Source organism: Ostrinia nubilalis, chromosome 17, assembly GCF_963855985.1.
Source record: "Ostrinia nubilalis chromosome 17, ilOstNubi1.1, whole genome shotgun sequence".
Classification (NCBI taxonomy): domain Eukaryota; kingdom Metazoa; phylum Arthropoda; class Insecta; order Lepidoptera; family Crambidae; genus Ostrinia; species Ostrinia nubilalis.
The window spans coordinates 8,302,962-8,320,937 of record NC_087104.1 but is presented as its reverse complement, the minus strand read 5'-3'; the positions used below and the strand labels follow the sequence as shown (position 1 = coordinate 8,320,937).

The 17,976-nt window shown below is 35.5% G+C and overlaps 1 protein-coding gene across 2 annotated transcripts in view; it reads right to left on the bottom strand.

The window, feature by feature from the left end:
• LOC135080001 (heterogeneous nuclear ribonucleoprotein K) overlaps window positions 1-16,495 on the bottom strand; it is a 40,656-nt gene extending 24,161 nt beyond the window's left edge. For both annotated transcript variants that reach the window (XM_063974666.1, XM_063974668.1), the window contains exon 1: window positions 16,317-16,495. The gene's annotated coding sequence lies outside the window, so the exon portion shown is untranslated. The remainder of the gene's footprint in view (window positions 1-16,316) is intronic.
• Between the last annotated feature and the right edge of the window lie 1,481 nt (window positions 16,496-17,976).

Sequence of the window (17,976 nt, the reverse complement as noted above, 5' to 3'; positions counted from 1 at the left end):
TGCCCATTAAGACTCTCCTAAGTTTTCGAATTCGACGGAGTTGTGCTTAAGTGGTGGGGGCCCCCGAAAGGGGCATTTTTTCGGTTTTCCGGTTATACCGCGTAAAGGACTTACCCTATCAAAAAGTGGTCTTCATGACGGTTGAAGGGCACTTAATCCTGCATTGAATAAGACCAAATTCATATGTTTTGGACAAACCGTTCTCGCGCTAAAGTTCGGCAAAGTAGAAAATATACGTATATTTAATGACCCTCTCCACGTCCAATGGTTTGTTACCCACAGGCTTCCAAGTCTTGAAAAGGGCCACCTCAACCAGTGTAACCCTATCAAGGCTTACGAGCTTGATGCGCCTATCCTTGTTCGTCCCAGCCGTTCCTTAACTGCGGTTGCTACACCTCTTCCTGGCACTCACCTGAATGACTCTGTGTTACCTACTGTGGCTGCCCCTCTTCCTTGTGTCCTCCTGCATGACTACGTTGCCTAGCCGTATGCCTGGTCTAAGGTTCGACGCCAAAAATCAACAACAACAAGTTCATATTAAAACGCTGAAGAGTTTTTTGTTTGTTTGTTTGAACGCGCTAATCTTAAGAATTACTAGTTTGATTGAATAGCTTTTTGTGTTGAATAGCTCATACATTGAGGAAGGCTATAGGATATATACAATCACTCTACGACTAATAGAGGCGAAGCAATAAAGAAAAATGTTGCAAGCACGGGAAATAGTATTTAAACTATTTTTACTCGTACGAAGTTGATTTTGTGGCGTCGAACCTTGGACCAGGCATATGGCTAAGCAATGAAATCGTACAGGAGGGTACAAGGAAGAGGGGCAGCCACATTAGGTAACACAGAGTCGTTCAGGAGAGTGCCAGGAAGAGGTGCAGCAACCGCAGTTAAGGAACGGCTGGGACGAACAAGGATAAGCGAATCAAACTCGTGAGCCTTGTTAGGGTTACACTGGTTAAGGCGACCCTTTACAAGGCTTGGAAGCATGTGGGTAACAAGCCATTGGACGTGGAGAGGGTCATTAATTATACGTATATTTTCTACTTTGCCGAACTTTAGCGCGAGAACGGTTTGTCCAAAACATATGAATTTGGTCTTATTCAATGCAGGATTAAGTGCCCTTTAACCGTCATGAAGACCACTTTTCGATAGGGTAAGTCCTTTACTCGGTGTAACCGGAAAACCGAAAAAACGCCCCTTTCGGGGGCCCCCACCACTTAAGCACAACTCCGTCGAAGTCGAAAACTTAGGAGAGTCTTAATGGGCAACCAATGAAGCCATTAAAGCAAAAAAATCTTTTATAGGAATTATTTCCGATTTAATCAATTTTTGTGTTTAATTCTACTGGCCTAATAGGGATGTTTCCTGGGTAAAGCAAGAGTTTGAATTAGTCCGTCGGTCAACTTACCAAAAAATACTTTAAATGTATTTTTCACTTTTTTAAACTTATGAAAATTTAAAGAGATAAAGCGCGCCAAAGTTCAGAAGAGGCCCATGAGGTTAAGGCGTGCTTAAAATTGTTGCGATTTGTGACGTCACGCGGAATTTCATCGCATCATAACTTCGTAATTACTTGTTTGTTGACAAATAAAAATATCCCGTGTCCAATATTTTTTGATAGTGTAATTGACGGACAAAAAGTGTTTTTTTAAGAAACTAGCCTATTCCTACGGCCACATTCGAGCTCCATCATTAGTCCCTGTTTGCCTTTGAGAATTGAAGTAGGTAGGTACTCGTGATTTTTAAAGTAGCTTACTTACATAATATTACTTACTTATATTTATATAAATAAATAAATACAAATCAAACGAACCTAAACTCGATGGAATCGTTTAATCCCGGAGTTGCTATGGGACCACTGGCATTCCATCTCTATCATTAGATCGACTCCATGTCATCACAATTATTGCATTGTCATCCGAATTACATGTATATCCAAAATTTTAACTCAATCAGTTGTTGAAGGATTTCTAATAAAAAGACGAGATTAAACACATTTTCAGTTTATTATTCATAAGTGACACAAAGAGAATGACAATAGACAAAAGAAGAAACATTTGCTTTTTTAAACCATAGACAACACTACTATGTGTTCCAATGCCTACAGTTGTCGTCAGGCAGGAAGTTGGTCTAACAAATTCAACTTGCAAGATTCCACCGAAGTTACCTACATATTACATGTTCAAATTTCGAGAACGGCTGAACCGACAAAAACATTAGAAAATTTACGAAAAAAAATAATATCCCTTACAAAATGTTCATGGATTGTGTTATTTTTATTAAATACCTTTACGCCTGAGTTAAATGACACCAACATCAAGGTTCATCAATTCAAGTTTAAAATAATAGGCAGTAATGTCATAAAAAAAGAGCTTCTATTCTGTATCTACCTATGCCCGTGTAATTTTGATCGGTGTCAAATCGGAGTTTTCGTGCGGGGTGCGCGGGTGTTTCTCGCGGCGTGAAGGTCAAACGCCCAAGGTCATTGAGGACTCTAATCGCCTTAAATGCTAGGTTTGTATTATCGGCCGTTTGGTGTAGTGGTTCGAAACGGACTACTATTCCGGAGGTAGCGGGTTCGATTCCCGCACAGTACAAACATTTGTGTGCATGAACATATTTGTTTGTATTGGACTGGGTGTTTTCTATGTATAGTATGTATTTACAAAAAAAAAAAAGTATTTAAGTATGTATGTTTAATACTTAGTATTATGTACAAGCTTTGCTTAGTTTGGGACTAGAAGCGCAGTGTAAAATGTCTAAGGATATTTATTTATTATTTATTTTATTTATTAACTTTTATCTCAAGAACAAAATCATTTTGACATATTTCCATACCTACATAATTCTTAATTTAAGAGTTATTCGAGAATTGGTGAAAATTAAATATCAGCCCCAAAACAAATATCTTTTCTATGGCAGAATACGTGTCGAAAGATGATTCAATGTTTAAAGTAGACACGCAGATATTAATTAATATGTAATAGAAAGAGAGGTCAATAAGACAAAATGACTAGCATGCAACTACTCGCGTATAAATTGTAATCACGCACTTATTACAATACATACGTGATTAGTCCGTATGCGTACTGGCGATGTATATTTTGGAGTAAGATATTTGCCCTAAGTCACTACAAAGTATACGCGAGCAGTACGCAGCATATGCGTACTGGTCGTGTATAGTTTGGAGGAGCTTAGTAAAAAAAGTCATCTCCAAACTATACTCGATTAGTTTCACACCCTTGCGTTCTGGCTATGTATAGAACGGAAAGACGCGTCAGAGTCAGAGTCATAAAACTACTGATTTCATGTCTGAAAATTATTTAACTTAACACCATCTGGAGTATTATAAAGATCTCCCAAATTACGTACACATTCTGCGAGTCATTATCGGCATTCTTTGCAAACGCATACTGAATACAGGGTGTCCGAAAAAAATACTGGCCACTTTATGCTTTACCGAGCGTGGTTGTCGAATTCCCATTATTTGACATTGTAGCAGACGACTACCAAACCAATCAGGTCAAAGTTCAAAGCTTATCGCCGAAATAATCAAAACAATCAAATATGATTGTATGGACCAACCTATACAGTATTGTTGTACATACATATTTGTATTCGTCAATAGCTAATAGCCCACCGATGAGGCGACATCAAAGACAATCGTTGCCTAGACGACGGACTAACAACAAAAATGCACACGACACTAGTAGGTAGATATCATAATACGGAGCATAAGATTATATAACTGTCACTGGCGCCACGTCAGTCTGTAGGTTCAGGAATAAGGCCCAGCCTAAACTACAATAGCACAAGGAACTTTTAAGAATGCTCCTGGAACAATAGTAACTGCTGCGCCAAGGTAGCTAAAGCTTTGAGTCGAGCAAGATTCCGATCAGGGGTGTCATAGTCCTGCTAGTCTCAATTCAAGAGACGTGAGTTTGAAACTCAAACGCTAAGTTAGCTAGGTATTATAACTTCAGTAGAATCTAGTCTCAAATACAAGTATCGTATCGTCGACTTTAGCATCTACGAAAATTTCAAAAGAAAACCAGCACAATGTTCAACGATAAAGAAACAAATTCCAAAAAATTCGTACAAAAATGCTTTGAAACAAACTAGCATGAAGAGTCATTGAGCACCAAACAACGAAAATAAAGCGCAGTGCCGTCTTATTGTATTTTATTAAACGTACTCTTCTTTAGATATTATATAGAATATTTAACGTCTCTAGATACACAATAATTTGATAATATCATTAATTAATACAGTTCCATGCAATGTCCTCATCTGATTCAGCTATATTCGTCAGATGATTTTGGGAGCCACATTTAGGACAAAAGGTTGTACAGTCAGCGCTATATCAAAAATAGCACAGAACTATTATAAAAACATAAGGTGCCACTGTGTTTTCATGATCTGCTGACATATGAAGAAGAATACTTGCAACTCAGAGAAAGATAGTGAGAGACATCGTAAGGCGAGCGACATAATATACGCCCACAACAAATCATACTCAAAATAGCATTTATTACGAAAACATAAAGTGTCGCAATGTTTTCTTGATCTGCTGTGATATTTAAAAAATCTATTCGAAGAAGAAAATTGCAATAAAAAGTTTCATCTCAGGGAAAGATTAGGAGACATCGTAGGGCGAGCGACATCCGCCCACAACAAATCATAGTCGTGACGACCACGCACAACCACTCTATCAAGAGTGCAACGACTCAAAAGAAGTTGCATCCCACATATAAAAATGCGATAAACAAAAATGTGTTTATGGCCTAAAAGACCTTACAACGACAAGACAGACTGCATGTAATTCTGTATTCATGATCTAAGTGGCACCTATGATGGGAGACGCCACGTGTTCCTAAGGCCTCGCCACTACTTGTCGTGGGAAGCACAGCGGCTGGAGACAATCATACTGCGCTGACCTAATTGCTTTAGCCTCTTTTCCATTCCAAGGAATATTATTTTAAACGCGTAATTGTCAGGGAGGTGGGTTGAGGGTAGAAACGAAGTCTGTAATTTTCCTCAGTCTAGCTGCTGAAATATTCAGCGGCGTATGAGAACGCAAGGAGCGCACGCCACCCGTGCAGCGAGTACGCGGGTGTCTCCAAGCAGACCCACTGCTGCCACCACCACACCCACCAGGGAACCGCCACCTGTCTACCCTTTAGAAATATTCCGTTCTAGAATGTCCTAGCAGCCCAGGCATGGTCTGTTTCTGGACTTATGCCTCACGTTATTTTGGACAACTGTACTCTTAATTTCATAATCATAATGACAGATATTTTTGATTGCAATGTTTTAAAACCACAAGAATCTATTCAATTTATAACGACATTTTTGCGTCATTAATATTTTTCTCAATTTTCATGTCGACCTAATATAGCCAGTGTTTCGTATTGTTGATGACACGCATTACGCACTCATGTCACGTTTGTAAATATTATGAGACAGTGACACACACTGATCAAACCCCTGAAAATATTCAAAACTAGCTGACCCGGCGAACTTTGTTCCGCCTTAATGGCAATAAATAAGCAGACTTTTTTTTATTTCGAACGGGATAAAAAGTATCCTATGTCCTTCCCCTGGCTCTAAACTACCTCCCTGACAATTTTCAGCTAAATCGGTTCAGCCGTTCTTGAGTTATAAGTGGTGTAACTAACACGACTTTCTTTTATATACAGGGTGTCCCGTAATGTAACGTCAAGCCGGAACTGGGTGTTGAGGCAAGTTGTGCTGGTTCTCAGAAAAATACAAAAAAAAATCTATGTGGCATATTTTAAAAATAATAGGCATTTAAAAAAAATCAAAAAATTCTACTCCAGGTGACGGTCCTTTTGCTCGTGTTGCCACAAGTCTTCACTTTTTCTATTTATATTTGGAAAAAGTGAAGATTTGTGGCAACACGAGTAAAAGGACCGTCACCTGGAGTAGAATTTTTTGATTTTTTTTAAATGCCTATTATTTTTAAAATATGCCACATAGATTTTTTTTTATATTTTTCTGATAACCAGCACAACTTGCCTCAACACCCAGTTCCGGCTTGACGTTACATTACGGGACACCCTGTATACAGGGTGGAAACGATAAGTGATCTCACGCGATTATTTCTAAACTATACAAGATATCGAAAAACTGGTTACTGATCCTGAAAGTGCTTTACAAGCTCTTTCCAACGGTATAAGTAATAGGTTACAGAATTAACTGGATCTATCCGAAAATTCAATGTTTTCAGCCTCCATACTAAAGTGTTATTTTTTTTATTAAATAATAAAAACTTAAATTGAACTTGTAAATTGCATTCTCATTTAAAATTATTCATGGAAAACATTGGTTTTAGGCTTTATTTGCTATAATATTATCAAGACATGAGTGCCATGACTGTGGCAGTACTAAATGTATGGAAGCTGGAAACATTGAATTTTCGGATAGATCCAGTTTATTTTGTAACTTATTATTGGTACCGTTGGATAGAGCTCGTGAAGCACTTTCAGGATCAGTAACCAGTTTTTTGATATCTTGTAGTTTTTAATATTATGTGGTTTTACTAAATGTATGGAAGCTGGAAACATTGAATTTTCGGATAGATCCAGTTAATTCTGTGACCTATTATTGGTACCGTTGGATAGCGCTCGTAAAGCACTTTCAGAATCAGTAACCAGTTTTTCGATATCTTGTATAGTTTAGAAATAATCGAATGAGATCACTTATCGTTTCCACCCTGTATAGATATGAGCTTAACTTTTTGTTACAATATAAACTTATGTAAAAAACAGTAAGATCATACAATGCGTTTTAAACAAAGAAAGAGATTTTTAAGCAGACTGTATTCCGTTTGATAGACATAATTTTATTGCAATCCTAAAAAATATTTTGTAAACAGAATTTCGACGATAATTTTACCACACATTGTGTATGTACAGACATTGGCATTACAAATAAATATTGAAGTACACATCTAATATAAATAAAATAAACATTTATTATTTCTTTCAAGGTAAACGGGATGCTCAACGGAAGAAAATGCGATAATTCCGCAATAAATTTGGGGACATTTAGAAAACGGGTTTAGGTAAAAGTTGGCGAGGAGCTAATCTATTATTGATAACGGCTCTGGCGAGGAGTTTACCAAAAGGAGAAATCGATTATGGAAAACAACCCTAAAACACCTTGGGATAACACTTTAGTCAATAATAAATAGATATTAAATCTACAGATAGAGTTAATTTGCATGTTTTTATGCCAATGAAATCTCTAATTTACATAAAATGATATAATAGAGAAACATTTCAAGATTTCAGAACGTTAGAAGCTTAAAAATCCACAGTGCACAACGACCACCGATTTACAATTCTTCGAGATAAGAAATATTCCATTATAGTACACAATGTGTACTACACATACAAGTATTATATGAAGCTCTTCAAATATTCGAAGACTTGAGACCGGGGGAAGAGGAAGACCTCAAACCGCCTGGATGAGGAACAAGACTTTAGAGAAATAAAAAATGGAAAACGCATGATTGGGGAAAGCTAAGCCCACGTAAAAGGGGCTAAGGCGAGGCTGAAAAAATAATAAGAAATCTATAGACATAACTTAATTATACAATCAAAGAAACACTGGAAAAGTTTAGCAGAAACAGTTCAAATTCTGCGAAAACTACACGCCATTATTCTATGGGGATATTCTTTAATAATATGATGATGATGTTTTTTGAGTCATCCAATAAGTAATGACCATGAATATAAATAAAATAGGAAAGTTGCATAGCCAAAGGTGATATCAGCTGAAGATTCAAAACTAGAGCTCCCTAGAACTTGACTAATTACCATCATAAACATTTAGCCTTACTTATCAATTTTCCTATTCTATAGTTACAAAACAATTGCAGTAGCCAACCATTTCATTAGTAGGGCTAAGGAATACGCGTCAAACGCAACGTAAGAAAAACAGTAATAAATAAATCCAGCACCACCCACATTAACCCAAATGCTGCAGCCCAATATCTTGGTGACATTCTTTAGCTAGTCGATACTAGAAAAAGGATTGATGACGTTACACCTTATCATAGTGTAATGAAGATGATTATAATTTCACTATATCAATTAGAAACATGTTTCCGAGATTGCCACTTGATATAATAATAAGCAAGAGTTTAAATTTTACGCTCGGTGGCGTACACCCACGCCTCGCCCAATCCGCCCCGAGATAATGCGCAACGAGCCATGAAAGCATTACAAACTCACCGATACAATTTGCATAGCAGAACGACGGTCAAGCTGTATATGGCTTCACTTCAGTAAAATGTTTTTTTTAGGCCCGAATACTACTCGTAAGTAACGCTCCTTTAAAATTATAAAATGCAGCATAATTTGGAAGGTTTTCGCGTTTTTAAAAGGACTTTCCCACCAGTAATAGCATCAATTTCATGATCGTATAAAAAGAGAAAACTTAATACATATAAGAAAAATACACAATTTGCAGTGTTTAAAAAGACCTACAATAAAATAAAAAAGAAGTACCCTGGACTTAAATGTAATACGGAGGACAGCATCTGAAAAATAGCGCCAACCCCAAAAAGAAAACACCCAAAAATTGCACAGGTAAAAGATTTAAGTTCTACTTTGGTAAAGTAATTTACTTTGAATTTACAAAATTAATCGATGCACAATCTTTTCTAAAATTCTTATTAGTTAATTTTATGAGTTTATCGAAAAATGTAGTCTGAGCAGATACCATGTTGGTTGGTACCCTTCTTTGGGGTTGTACCCTGATTGGTATTAAGTAGTTGTTATTTTATTTTGTACTTACATCCAAATAAATACTTTTTCTTTCTTTGTTATTAAAAAATCTTAAACCCATTGCGAGTTGCGGCGACACACTCCGAAATCGCCATATTGAGTGACAAACATATTAATTCTCAATTAATGAGTAATTTATTGCTCATTCAATAAAAGGCAGTATGCTACATAGCACTAAAATAACAACATAAAAGGATATTTCCACTGATGCTACAAATAGACAACGCTTAAGCTTCTAAATAAAATACATAAGATCAAAGGACGAGGACAGATAAGGTATAAATAAACTCTGGTACCCGATTCAGTGGGATTAAATGATTACATTATTGGGAAGGTATTATTTACATGAGACAGAAATGCGATTTAAACACCGTACGATAGGTAAAACCAGTAAAACGTTCGTCTTCCAAGAACTCTCAAGATTTTTAAACTGAAATTCACAGATTCAAAACAAAGCACCAGATAAAAATGAGATTTTCATTTTCTTTTTAAAGAAATTATCCCGTTTCTTTAAGGAACCAGATATTTTGATGAGCCGACTAAGGTAAGAAGAAGATTAGAAAATGTTCACCATTACATTTCAAAGGTGACGCGTAACATATAGCTACTATACACACACAATAAATCTGAACGAGTTTGAAAATTTTTGATCAGTCTCTAGAGTTGCTACATTTTTTTGACGCGGAGGAAAAGACTATTGCTCAACACAAAAATAGCCAGCCAACGATCCAACATTTATTAAATTTGCGTGAATCTAGTATGTTTGTCATCATGCTACTTTAATTATATTCACTGCGATACTCCAACGTGCTTTATGTTTTAAAAGTCTTTATGTACTGTTCGTTACCCTCTATAATAAAAATGTTTTAATTAATAAACAAAAAGATTTTCAGCGCATGCAACATTTCAGTCTTTAGGCGATTCATAAACAAAACGTTTTTGTTACAGTTAGATGTTATTAATTGATTTAAGATTTATGTAGATTAAAGATTATGAGTCTCAGTGACGACAATGTCAACTTCATAAAAATCGCCAAGAAACATTGAAATTCTAAATAAGTCAAGCCAGCTTCCTTGGGTATTTCGGGTCCTATCTATCGCAGTCGCTAGTGCCAGAATCTCTCTGGGGAGGAATGGATAGATCCGAAAATACGAAATCGGCGTTTTATAATAGCCCCAGACAGAACATTAAAACTACATAATTTATTGATTTTTAATTAAAAAAAAAAATATTATTGTAATTTCCATAGCTTAGTTTATTTTTACGATCATAGTTTATGATTGAAATAATTAAGAACCGCAACCGTCTTATGAATCACTCAATCGTTTTATTTGAAAACGGTTAAGCACATAATTAGGGAAAAAGGATAATAAGTTTATAGGCTCACGTACGCCCCTCGTGGCCTTTCAGACAACGGTTATCCATTCCGTTTCCTCGTGGGCCGATGCGTGAATATTTGATGTTCCTATCGATCATAACTTCTTTGCGGCGCTCCATCGCCCGCCTAATATCCTCGCCAGGCAGGTAGCCAGGGTATACGTAGTTTGGATAGAGCAACTTCTCCGAACGTTGATAAATGTTACGTCTCTTGATTTTTACATAATTTATCCATTTACTAAGCACATAACTTAGAAACCAGTGGGGCCTTCATTATAACTAGTCAATGTTTTTTAATAATAGGCGATTCTCATTTATTGTTTCAACATTGAGCACCTAGCGATTAGAATTTGACTAGCTCCCGAAGGCCCGAACCGTTGGACCTAGGTTCGATTACTAATGGAACACCTGAAATGAATTCACTGTTTGGTTTGCAAATCTGCAACATCTTTACACTGCTTTGGTCAATCTGACTTTCTGATAAGATAGCAGATTTTATGACTCAAGGCATCTGCCGGCAGCCTGATTGAGCCACATCATCATCAGTCAGAAAGGCTGACACGTGGGTTGACAAGATTCAAACTACTTTAGGAGAATTTATTCTTGAATATCGACTCTTTAGTCGTATCGCATGCTTGCATGGCAAGTTTTTTTCTATTTACAAAAAGCTCGCTCTGTCAAAGTAAATTAAAGTACCTATAAGGGGTAATATTTCTCATAGAAGTAGAACCAAATGCTTAATTTCCAAAATAAATAAGCTGTAGCTGGCTGTAGCAGTATTATCCAAACTGGGCCCGACTCAACTCATTACACTAATGTAGACAAAATGGTCAAAGTGCCATAAAAGCTATTTACTATGCTAGCCAGCCAGGAATCAATAATACCTATCGCCTGTAAAGTTTGCGTGTAAGCCTGTAGCAAAAGGAATTTACAATGATGCATTTAAGTTTGTAATGTGGCCATCTTCATGACTTATGAAGACGATGGTGGTTAGGAGGTAAAAATAGTCGACAATAGAAGAAAGGCATCGGTCGGACGTTTCGTGAGTGTAATTGGAGAGGCTCGTGGGCGTGCCGCACGCTACGCGCAGTCGGGCGGGAGACATCTTGTATGTATTTGCCTCTCTAGTAATTTCCCCGTCCGTCCTTGTATATTTAAGCGGCGGCATCGTCCGTGCCGTTCTCATGCATATGTCATGAGCAGTTGCCGCGCGACGGTTTGTTGACGGTCGAGCCGCGGGAACCGCGACCAGCGGCCCTCCGGCCCACCACCACCGATAATTATTACGTTCTACTTTTGATTCCGGTGGCTATTGGCACCACCCCACCCGCGGTGGCCCACCGCCGACCGTTTGCACGAAGGGATGAGGCGACAATTAGATTCCCGTATTCTAGTATAGACTTCATGTAATGGCCATGTGGTGTGTATTGCATACACGTTCAAATTAAATGGTGGACACCGTAAAAGCAGTTATAAGTCCCGTGCACGCACGCGAGGCAATAAATAACGCGCCTCTATTTAATGTCCCTATAGGCAGCGTGCGCTGATGGATTATTGAATAATAGTGATGAAAGCATTTTTAGGTATAAATGTATAGGACTATCTATCAACCTATTTTATTAACCTACATTTTTGTACATAAGAAATAATTAGGTATGTATTACCATTTACATGCGCAATAAAATTCTATGACAAATCCTGACTGTTTATTTTATTGTATTGTAGAAAGATTTTCCAACATCATCATTTTCTGTTCTAGCTAGACGGGTGCGTGACAGTTTATATAAGTTTATATGATATAAATTCATTTCAATAACGTTCATATTGTATAATAAACGTATGTTATAATAACACTTGATATAATTTTTTAACATATAATGTTTACTTCATATAATAAATCATTTCTAATAATATCATTTCAGATACCAATCACAACGCATAAAGACATTTGATATAAACCTTACTTAATCTAAGACTCATTTGATGTAATTTTGTTTAATATAAATATTATTTCACATAACCATTACTTGTAATAAATATTATTTGTTATACTCTTTAATTGATATAATTTCTGATAGATATAACTTTAAGTATGTTCTTTTTTAGCTTGACTTATAAATGACTTTAGTGACAAAAACGAATCGCCGTAAAACCGACTCCACGTAGTCTTGTCTGCCCTACCCCTAGAGTGTAATTTAGAAGCGCGTAGGCACGGAGGGGCGAGGCGGCCCGCGGGCTGAGGAGCAGGTGGCTGGAAGCGAGGCGCCGCGGCTGAGGCTGGCCGGCAAAGCCGGCCAGCAAGCCGAAGACGCGGTGTCGAGCGAAAGCCATCTGCGACGATTAGCACGCGAGGGACCGCCAGAGCCCCGCAGTGCCGGAGCCGTGACAGAAGTCTCAAGTTTTTAGTCAAATTTGCATGCTGCATGCCTGCTTGCCTGCTTGCTAGCTTGCTTGCCTGCTTGCTTGCCTGCATGCTAGCTTGCTTGCTTGCTCGCTTGCTTGCTTGCTGCATGCAATGCTTATTATAACAAATGAACTTTATACAAAATTATTATTGTTATATGATTTAAGTTTTATAGGAAAAGAATTTTATCTCATTTGATTGTTCGACATTTTATTTTTATATGATTTGAATGTTATTTGTTTTAAATAGTATACATTGTAAGTTTTATAGAAAATATTCATTATATCAAACCATTTTATATCAGTTAATAGTTATTTGTCTTAAAATTATTCGTTTTAAAATTATATTATTCGTTTATTATAGTAAATAATTATTATATTAAACGATTTTATATAATTTGATGTTATATCCTCTAAGTATTATATGATATGTAGTTATATCATACATTACACACCCTAGCTAGACGACATGACCATGACTACGTGCTATTTACATTTTTTAGTTAGATGTTTTTCACGGAAGATTAATAAGAGAACCTCATAACGAACGAAATCATGTCAACTCGCGTACTCATTAGAATCTTCAGACAGTACAATATTATGGTTGTTGGCGTTGTTGCTGTTTAAACGGAAACGAGAAAATCTGTCTGTTATGCGTAGAGATCGCAGATCCGCTAGCGATATGGCTCACCGGGTATTCAAAGAGCATAGGCGGTTTTAATTATTATTAATAATTAATCGTTTGAAAATTTCGTGTAGCGAATGCTTTTATTAGGTTAATTTTAACAATATAATAAGATTTTTAAAAAAGTCTCGCGTCTGGGCGTGCGTGCCTCCAAAAATTTTTCTTTATCTCACATGAGATGTGCTTCCTGCCTTCCTTCCTTTATTTATTTATTGATTTATATAAAAATAATAAAAAATATAATACAAAGTTAATGCCTGGGATCCTTTAGGATATTGACGGGTGAATTTAGGTACTGCTCCTTGTTAATTTGCTCCTGTGCTAAAGCTAACAAATAGCTAGGGATAGAGTAAGTCTTAGGGCGCTTTTAAATTACAGTGGTAAAGCGCAATTGCAACTAGACTATCGCGACACGCGCACGCAATATTCACAACCAATGGAAGAAAATATTAAATAGCAGGTAAGTGATACAATTAGGGTTTCTGCTCGAGCTTTCTCGAACTCGAGAAAACTCGAGAAATTTGGCTTCATTCGAGACGAGAAAAAAATTACCGGAGCTCGAGAATTCTCGAGTTTCGATTTTGAAGCTTTAATATTCTTGAAAGCCTATTTTCTTAGACAAAAGTAAGTTTTTAATTATTTAATAGGTCAACGTTGCTTTTAGACTGGCCTAGTCTTTCCTTTTATAACTGATTTGATTTGCAAGTAATGATCTCAATCGAAACTAAGTAATAATGTTCACCAACGAGTATAATATTTGTATGTTTAACTCTGACTGATTTAAAGACTGAAAAATTTGTTAACTAGACAGTTACCTTACCTAACAGACGTTAGGTTAGGTACTCGTGCCTCCTCGTAAAGTTTATTCAAGTCGTTATCTGTGACAAATTTAAAAATTTATTAAAGTTTTTTTTTTGTTCATAAAAAAAACTATTTATCGTAATTTTGCTATTTGGACTTTGTTCTTTAGAAAACAAGTGATTCATTTGTAGCTCCAGATTTTTATTAATATTTATTCTTAAAGTACACGCGGCTTAATGACTTTTGTTATGATTATTAGTAAATATTAAATACGAAAGAAGATTTTATTTTTTGTTTGTTTCCTTACCAAAATAAGTGGTACTAAATTCTAATATTGATTGTTGTGCATAAAAGTAGGTATATTAGATTAAAAAACCCCGTGTTTTTATTAAATTTCAACCGATTTCAGCAGTTTTCATTAAAAGACTCGAGACCCGAGAAAACTCGAGACTTTGGCCTCGAGAATTCTCGAAACTCGAGAAAAAAAGTAAGTCGAGAAATCAGAAACCCTAGATACAATTGGCTTTTAAGGCTTAACTAGCTTTTGCCCGCGGCTTAACCCGCGTGAAATTTATTTTGTCACATATCGTCATAAATTATAGCTTCTTATGTGTTATTCTGGGTTATAAACAATAATACTGTAAAGTTTCATCAAAATCCATTCAGCAGTTCATGCGTGAAAGAGTAACAAACATCCAGACAAACATACATCCAAACTTTCGCATTTATAATATTAGTAGGAAGTAGGATTGATGCAGGATAATAATAATATTATGATGACAAACAAGGTATTGGAAAAGGGACCAAAATCTTCAAATGACTACAATTGGTCATCAACATGAACAGAGTCAGACATACTTGTTTCTCATCTATTCATTGTCATTAATGCAAATAATTATTAATGTATAATTTTGATTTTGGTCTTAATGTGTTATTATTATCAGTGACATTATTTATTGAATAATTTAATTTGACATTGATTAATTTCATATGCCATTTGACCATTTTACTGCATACCTTTGTCATATTATGCACTGTGCACCACCTTTGATGACAAATAAAGTGTTTTGATTTGATATGTATTTAACGATTACCACAACTATTTTAAATTAATTCAAATATGCAACGTGAAAGTTTAAAATTAATTACTACAACTAGATATAATACATATACCTACTTTTGGATTTTAAAACAGTAGAATCCAATACATAATATACCTATTTTTTGTTTGTGACTATTTGAAGAAAGAAGCAAAAGTTTTTTAATCCCTTTTTATTGACATTGGCTTCCATCAACAAGTTACGGCTGGATGTTGTTTGTTTATTGGCACCACAGATAGTGATGAGCCCATATACATTATGTATAATTATTCTCAATTAAAATATATTGTGTTAATTTTAAATATGAGATCTGTATTGCAAGCCACTTTATTTTTTTAATATGTAGTAGCTACCTAGTATATCTCTTATTAGGTCCCTGGCAATTAACTAGAAGATGTTGAGTGAAGTCTTTAATTTTTTTAATAGCTCTAGTAACTTTTGGAAGAAAATGTTGTGATATTTTAACATTGGACTTACATAATACAAACACAATATTTTAGAAAGTGTTACTTCCTGAGATGTTCTTTAGCACAACATGTATACTTTATTCATTTTGTTGATGGATACTTTCAGTTTAGGTATGAATACAAAGACTTGAATACTGTCACATTATGTAGAACTTTTTATTTAATTTAGTTTGTAGAAAATGAAACTATTTGATATTTAACATTTAAAACAGGAATTCCAACCGCGCAATGAGTGCATTTTGTACCATGTTTTACATTTATAAAAATTAGAGAAACCTTTGATGACAAAAGGCAAATTTTAACCTACAAATCTTGGATCACCAAAATGTTTTAACAGGCATGCTTAAAAATAATTTACTTAATTCGTAATTTACTTAATACTTAAGTAAGACGTAAACGTTATACATTTGTTCCAATAAAGTTAAAAATATGTAACTATGAAAATCTTCCGTCTAACCCTTGGGAATTTAATATTATGGCCTTCGGTTATGTTTTTTCGAAAGGAGGGTTGTTTAAGATTCCCATCATAAAGCAAAGGTTGAAACCAATGGCAAAACAACATTAATTTAAGTTTAGTACTTACTCTACTCCGATCAAAACATTTTTCATTTTACAATCAATGCCGGGCGAAATCAAATCGATAAAACATGCAGGTACTTACTTTAAATTGTAGGTTGACTGGGCGAAAATTAATTAGGCACTCATTTATTAACTACTTGTTGATAATAATTGATACGAATTAAAATAGCAGTATTCCAATGTAAAAAATAACTTTCGACTACATAAATTCAGCGACAAAAATGGCGACGCACGCGGCATTGACACTAGTGATGTCCCAGCTGAATTTAATAATAATCGATCGACTAAGTCTACATCCATATGTATAAATATCGATTAAGGACCTATAATACTTATTGCCCGTCTGCGTTAATCAATACGAAACCCTCCATCTGTCAATATTTGTCAAATTTCAATCATATTTTTGATGTCTGTCACTTAAAGGTCATTTTTGTTATCAAAAACAAATTGATATTTGCTTATGAAAAGCGGGCGTTTATCCGCAGAACCAGGATGTTAAGGGTAACCGTAACCGAAACTTTCGGATATCCGAAAAAAAAATCCGAAACCGTAACCGTAACCGATTCAAAAGTTTCGGATAGTTTCGGATGTAGGCAGTTTAAATTGTTTTTTTTTTTTGTTTAGCATTATAATGTAAAGACATAACAGCCCGATTTACCTTTATAATACCATCTCATCTAGTATCAATTTTAGTTTTTTATTTACTTTTTATTCGATGTAGTGTGCGGCCATGAATCAACGGTGTTGGACAACTATTGCAAATTGCATTCTAAAGCACAGATATCCGTAACCGTAACCGAAACTTTCGGATTTCCGAAATAAAAAAATATCCGTAACCGTAACCGAAACAGGTATAATATTATTCCTATATCCGTAACCGTATCCATAACCGAAACTACATATCCATAACATCCCTACGCAGAACACACCCTCATAGAGGATGAATGTGTTGAAAAAACGGCTTTCTGTGCCATGATAAAAAATAATAATTAATTATAAAATAGGATACTCGTAGACTGAAAAATGGAGAATCTCTGCTATGCAGTCTTCTTGGTGCTATTAACATTACTATTTAAATACAAATTGGAACGAGTACCTACTCGTTAGTTTGTTTTGTAGTACGAGTTTAAACTTATTTCTTTATTTTACAAAAAGTAGGTATTTATGTATTTTTATATCCGTTAACTAGTTCCCATGGTACAAACTTTGCTTAGTTTAGACTAGGGGCGCAATGTAAAATGTCCAAGGATATATTTTATTTATTTATTTCATTCCAAAACTTCAGTGTAAAAGTAGTAAAAAGACAACGCATACAGCCTCCCTAGATAAAATGCAAAATATGTTAGTGTTTATGTCGAAAGATGGTCGAAAAGCCTTTTTTTGTATGGAGTTTCAACGGATTCGATTTTTGATTCGATCAAAAAGTGCAACTTCTCTAGGGGGGCTGAAATCGATATCATTAAAATTAATGGAACATTCCTTTTGTTACATTCATAATGTTGGCAACGAATCTGTCAAAAATGGGTCCGATTCTCGCGTCATCCTACTAAAATCATAAAATGCGAAAGTTTTGATGTCTGGATGGATCGGGATGGATGGATGTATGTTTGTCTTTGTTACTCTTTCACGCACAAACTACAGAACGGATTTTGATGTAACTTTACAGTATTAATGAAAATTCAGTACTTATGTAGGTAAAAAGAAAATAAGTGCAACATCACTTTTGAAATTTTCTTTTATGA